Below are 6,901 nucleotides of genomic sequence, written 5' to 3' on the forward strand. Positions count from 1 at the left end.
TCCGAAACAGCAGCATCTAAACCGCGCACAGGGTGCCGAGAGGGAAGTTGGAGTGCAGTTCTGTGCGACCAGGAGGGATGCAGCCCTTCTGTCCCTCAGGCAGTGCAGAGATGGCAGCCTGCCATGGCAAGATTTCCAGACAGACCCAGTGCCCTCTGTGTCACCAGTGTATCTGCTCCTGAGGCTGGGAAAGTCTTGGAGTTGTTCCTTCAATGCTGCTTCAACAACTAAGCTGCTGTATGTGGCTGAACTGGCTCCAACAAAGCTGATTTGGTGAATCAGAAGAACCAAACGACACACTGGACTAGCTCAACCGCCTCTGGACTTTACAATTTACCCTTAAAATTTACATGAGGCTTAGGGCCAGTTCATCATGGGTGGTTGCTGCGAAGGGAAACTCGGTGGTAAACTGTCGACTGTGAGCAAGGTTTTAGTAGCCCAGGTCCAGCCCCAGCTGCTGTGCTGGAGAAGCATCGTGGGACAGGCAGGCGTGCAGCCTGCCTTCCCGTGCATGTGGAAGAGGATGGTGCTGCTGGCAAAGGGTCCAGAAGGGCTGCAGCTCCCTTGTTCTTCCTCTGCTTCCTACTCTGCTCTCCCCCTTTCCATTAGCTGACCTGCAGAGCACAGTGCAATGTAAAGGCACTCTGGTAGTTGTAGGTAATACAGCTTGGGTAGCAGAAGCTGCATCAGCACAGGGCTGTTTGTGGAATTGTTTGTGTGGGAGGCATGTGGAGCAACCAAGGTGGCATTGCTGTGACAGCAAGACGGTTGTGAGACGTGGGCTTTCCTCGTCCAGGAGGCAAATCAGAGCTTCTGCTTCTCTACAGGAAAGGCTGGAAAAGAAGGCAAACCAGAGATGTGCCTCTGTGAGGGAGTCTAGGATTGCTCAAATTAATCTTTCTGTTCACCAGAGGAAACCACAAGTCCCACAAAAGAGCCTAACCCCCATAAGCTTTAGAAGACAAGGAGATACAACAGAGCTATTATATATGGTCTTGTTCCTACACATGAACAATTAAATCATGCAGTGCTTTCTTCGACTAATAACAGACTGGATTAGAGCTACAGAGCAGAAAATCTGGGCTAATGCCAGTTTGCAATCCTGAACACACACTTGTCTGCCTCAGATTTGAAAGCTGTGTGGCATTATGAGAGACTTTGGGTGTAATCCCTGTAAATAAGTAAACAAATGAGTTGAAGATAAAGACCAGATAATGAAGTACTGAAAATAATTGCTAATGTCAATGTGAGATGTGGACATAAGGAATAAAATTATGGATCCAGATCCTTGGTTTAAAGTTGTACTGAAAACGCTGGTTTTGCACTGGTACTTTTTCTGTTAAATTCCTCCCTTCTCACAAGCCTTGAGGCATACATAAACATTAACAGCTTGTTGTACAACAAATTGAGCTGGTGATTGAAAGAGACAGGTCCTTTCTGCTCTCCCCTGTTTCCCCAGGGGATCATTCAAAGCAAAGAACAGTAAGTTAATTTGAGCAGGTGGTGCAAACATTTCCCCACATACAATGTCCGTATGGGAAATCAGTGAAAGTGCTGTAATCAACTTGCCTGCTCATCAGCTCCTCTGTTTGCATGAGCTGTAAGAGTCCTTATGTGTACATGCATTCATTTAAGGACAAGGCTTGCACAACTGAAGTCCCTGGTAAAGTTCTTTCACACTTCAGTGGCTACAGGACCTGGCTCTAGGAGCTTGCTGGGAGTCAGCTAAGGCTGGAGAGCCTCAATACTGCTAGTATTGTATTCCTTCATTTATGTAACTTGATTTTTTAAAAAAATCAAGCCTGTCACATGATTACAATCCATTTCTTACTGATATCTAGGAACAGTCTGATTCACAAATCCCAGCTGCTTTTGCCTTCATAAATTGTATGGAAAAGTGCTTAACTTCCCAAAGGCCCCTTCATAATGCCTTTCTCCTGAAAAAAATTAAATTGCTAGTAAAATCATTAGGCCACCTTAATGTTACCTTGAGTTTGTGTACATGTTTCAGAAGTAGGGAATAGTACAATGCAGAATCAGAACCTAAAATCCAAACTTATACCTATTACATATCAGAATATTCAGTTACCTCCCATGGATTTGAGTAAAAATATCAGTTCTCATGTCTGTGTCCTCTAAGAGACCTTGAAATGAAAAGGTGCAGTCTCCAAAAAATAAAATGCTTTCAAATTTTCTGCAGAAAATCCTGGCGCATACACCTAAGAATAAGAGTGAAAAGAAGGAGAGAGACATCCTCAAGACAAATAAATGCTGCTTATTTGCTTTTTTGAGCTTAAGCTGAAGGTGTGGAACAGGGGTGTGATCTGGACACAGCAATTTCATCTAAAGCCAAATGTTTTCTGAGAAGGTAGAGAACTTACTGGTTAAACACAGACAACAAGTTTGAAAAGGCCTCTGTTAAAGAAAAAAAAAAGAGGTTAAAATTATCACATGATCAAAACTAACAGCTTCCATTCACCTACTCTGGGGCTTGTGGTCCTGGTAGAGTGGTTTAAAGAGTTACCACCCTTCAATCAGAGTTTAGTGCCCCTAAAGAACTTGGAAGATAAAGGGCATGTGTTCCCCAGTTGTCTTTTTCTTTTAATGAGATAGTTGTCTACAAAGCTGATGGAGAACAGGGAAAGGGGGTGAATTAGAGATGGGGCAGATAACAATAGCATATAGATATTTTGAAGGATGATAGGAGGTAAGATAAAGCTCCTATGAAAGTTTACAGGTCTTGTTTCCTGTGTTTACTGTGGTTTTGCATCAGCCCAATACTGCTGTACTCAAATTTGGGCTTGTTTTTAATGAGTAACCTTTCTATGCAGGGAAGAATCAAGCGTTGTATGCCTAGAGGTGCATTCTGATGTTTCTACTTGCTTAGGAAGAATGAAGTTATTGTTGTGTAGCAGAAATCCTCCTTTAGCTCAAAGATAAAGAGGCATCTTTTGAATATGTAAGATTCTGTAAGGATGGTTTACTGTATTTTTTATTTTAGGGAGGAATTAGACACTCCTGAGTTGGCTACAATAGTCCTTGTTCCTCCTCAAGAGTAAAGAAAGAATTATGTATAGTTAAGGATCAGTGAAAATTTTCAATTCATAAGTTATGTAAAATAAGAACTCTCTTTTTCTTCAGTGTTGGATATTGTAATTTTCTTATCCCTGACAAATTACAGAAAACTACCCTCCCAATTTTCTAGTCTTTTGCCAGTTTTCAAGTCTGTAGTCCAAAGTCTGGAAGTGCTATAAGGTGGTGGTTAAAATACTATTTTTAAAGGAGAAAAACAGTATCTTTTACCTTAACCTTTTTCAAAACAGTTTTTGAGGAACTGTAGTTGCTGGAAGTTAAAAAAATTCTATTTCAGACTCAGATAAATAGCTGCCCTGAAAATTTCAGCTTAGGTAGTTATGAGTCATAGAATCATTGAGTATCTTGTGTGGGAAGGGACCCACAAGGATCATCAAGTCCAACTCCCTGCTTCTTATAGGACTACCTAAAAATAAACCATATTGCTGAAAGCATCATCCAGATGCTCCTTGAACTCTGACAGTCTTGGTGCCACGACCACTTCCCTGGGGAGCCTGTTCCAGTGACCTACCACCCTCCCAGTGAAGTGTTTTCCTTATGTCCAATCTGAACTTCCCTTGATGCCGCTTCATTCCATTTCCTCATGTCCTATGGCTGCTCCCCAGAGAGAGGAGATCAGCACCTTCCCCTGCCCTGCCCCCCTTGAGGAAGGTGTCAACTGTGATGAGGGCATGCCTCAGCCTTCTCTTCTCCAAGCTGAAGAAGCCAAGTGACTTCAGCTGCCCCTCACAAGTCATGCCCTTTGGGCCTTTCATCATCTTGGTCACTGTCCTCTGGACACACTATAATGGTTTGATGTAGTTCTTATATTGAGGCATCCAAAACTAGACATGGCACTCAAGGTGAGGCGACACCAGTGCAGAGCAGGGTGGGACAATCACCTCCCTCAACCAGCTGGTGATGCTTTGCCTGATCCACCCCAGGAGATGGTTGGCCTCCCTGGCTGCCAGGGCTCACTGCTGACTCGTATTTCAACTTATCATTGACCTAAACTCCCAGATCTCTTTCTAAGGGAGTACTCTCTAGCCTCTTCTCTCACAGTGTTATGTGTAACGAGGATTACCCCATATGTGGAGAATCCTGCATTTGCTCTTGTTAAATTTCATATGGATAATGACTGTCAAGCTCTCTAGTCTATCTTGATCTCTCTGTAAGGCTTTTCTGCCCTCAAGGGGGTCCACAGTTCCTCCTAGTTTAGTATCATCATCATACTTAATGTAGATTCTATTCCTGCATGTAAATAATTTATAAAAACATGAAAGAGAACTGGCCCTAAAATTGAGCCCTGGGGCAACCCAGGTGCTTGGCTGCCAGCCTGATGTAACCCCATTTACTATAACTCTTTGAGCCTGACCCATCAATCGTTCACCCAGTGTATTATGGACTCATCTAGCTGTGTGCTGGGCATTTTGTCCTGAAGGATACTGTGAGATGCAGTATCAAAAGCTGTGCTGAAATAAAAAAAACCCCCACATCTACTGCCTTCCCTCAGTCAGCTAGATGGGTGATCTTGTCATAAAAGGGAAATTAAGTTAGTTAAGCAGGAGTTTTCCCTCATGAACCTGTGAGATCAGTAACTTTAAAAATTTGTGAAAATTGTCTCACAAAAAAAAAAAAAAGGAAAGTTTTCAGCAGTCCTTCATATAGGAAACTCCAGGAAAATTGCCTGTAGTTCTCATAATCTCTATCACATTAATTAATGCTTTATTGCATACAGGCAAGCTATAGAATGAATAGTGCAACAGGCATTTTTCAAAGAAAGTTATAGTAAGAATGTTTAAGCTTTTACCATCTCAGGAGAGCTAAACAAGATTCTTCATATCTGAATATCAGAGAAGACAGGCAGGCTGACAAATGATTGCCCTGATTAAAGCAACAATGCCAGTGTGGTGTGTTGTTTGCACATGGACTGTTTCCTTTGAATAAGCTTTTTCTGACCTTTACAGCAGGTAAGAGCAATGCTTGCTTGAGGACAGCGCACTTCATGTGAGCAATTCAAGGAAGCTGTAAAAGTCCATGGATCTGGACCCCAAGGCTTGGAAAATCCTCTGTTGCTCTACTGTTGTTGTGTTACAGGAATGCTCTAACCATTCACCTCAGCAAGGACACAGGTTTCAGTGACCCCAGGATAAGAGTCTGTGTCTTGTGGTGCTCTTTAACCAGTCACACAGAGTGTATGTGGTCACCTTGTCCTCTGCCTGTGATGGCAATATCTGCCAAAACACAGAAGCACAGCAGAGACAAAGAAGATACCTGTGCAGGTGGGAATCAGCTGGAATGCCTGCCTTTTCACTGCACCTCAGTTTTCTGCTAGATGCTTCAGCCATGGCAATTATCCATGGGATTTCCCAGTTCCTCATTCAGGGACCCAGAATGCATAAAGACTGCTTGTAACCAAATATTCCTTTTCCCCATCAACCTTGTGTCAAACACCAGTAGGAAGCAAGGGAACTACTGGTAGATATTTGTTGATACAAACACATTACAGGCAACATATTGATCACCTCTACTCATCAGGCTGCGTGCACTGTAATTTTAATATAATTGGCAATGACAGATGTTCATTCTATAAAGCTCCACTGAGAATATTACTAAAAATTCTACTGTCATTGATTACATATAAAAATAAAATTACGTGGTGTATTGTGGTCTATTGTATGCATCCAGAGAGGAACAGTCTTCTCCCTTACACCACTATCCTGCATCAGCATATATGAGCTGAAAGCCTCCACTGTTATGATAAAACTAGACAGAGAAGTGGTTGTGCTGTGCAACATGACTCCCTAATTTACTCTAATTTATTCTGTTTTGGATTGGCTACTCCACGATTGGTATCATGGCATTTGTTTAAGATAAGATAGGAAAAGAAAAAGGGGTTTAAAGAAGCAAGGTCTTTAGCTTTCAAACCCAGCAGAGGTGATAAAAAATTACACCAATCAAGTGAAAAGTAGAAGAGGTTTTTGCTACAGCAAATCTTGAAAATCTCATTCATATATGGAAATCTGTATTGATAAGTGTATATAAGTATTATATGAATGTTGACTTGCTAAGTACACTTAACTGCTGTCAATATGCACATTATGTAGATCCCATTAAATACTTGATACCCTCAGCTCCTAATCCAGCAAGTGGAAACTGAGAATTAGTAGAAATTCAAATCTTTTCAAGATCAAGTGTAAAATTTGGCAGTGTTAAATCTTGTCTTGTCTTCCCATTGCTTCCTGAAATGAAAAGTTTAAAGACCTACTTCTTTTTTTTATTCCTTTGACATGGTATTTTAATACTTTGCCACAAACCTACCTTGCATGCCATTTTGATATAGTAGTGTTGAAACATATCTGATGTCCAGCACATAATAATTTTCCTGTGTGGTAACTGGAAAGTGCACTGAATTTTCCGCTACTGACTTGCTCGAGGCATGGATCATATTTTCCTGTAGTTATGGTGAAGGTACAGCTAAAATAAAATTTTGTACTCTATTTTAAGGTTAAAAAACTCATTAGAAGTAAATCATTAATCCAAAGAAGATCTGATCATTGCTATTAATAGTAAAGTAGATGCCCATATGCCCTATATTTTGACTACTTCTACCTGGTGTAATGCATCCCAAGATACCTGTACAAGCCTGTTCTAAAGTATTTTGCCTGTCTGCTTTCACTGCAGGGAATTGTAAGGGTAACAGGAAATACTGGTTACTGGTGTTCTTTATTGGTGTTGAAGCCTGTTGAAACTGAGACAGGCTTCAACAGTGTCCGCAGTGAGCATTCACAAGTTTGTACTATGAAAAGGGTCTGTAGCCCCTCATTAG

The sequence above is a fragment of the Manacus vitellinus genome, unplaced genomic scaffold (genome assembly GCF_001715985.3).
Source record: "Manacus vitellinus isolate BGI_N305 unplaced genomic scaffold, ASM171598v3 scaffold_13_pilon, whole genome shotgun sequence".
In the NCBI taxonomy this organism is placed as follows: Eukaryota; Metazoa; Chordata; class Aves; order Passeriformes; family Pipridae; genus Manacus; species Manacus vitellinus.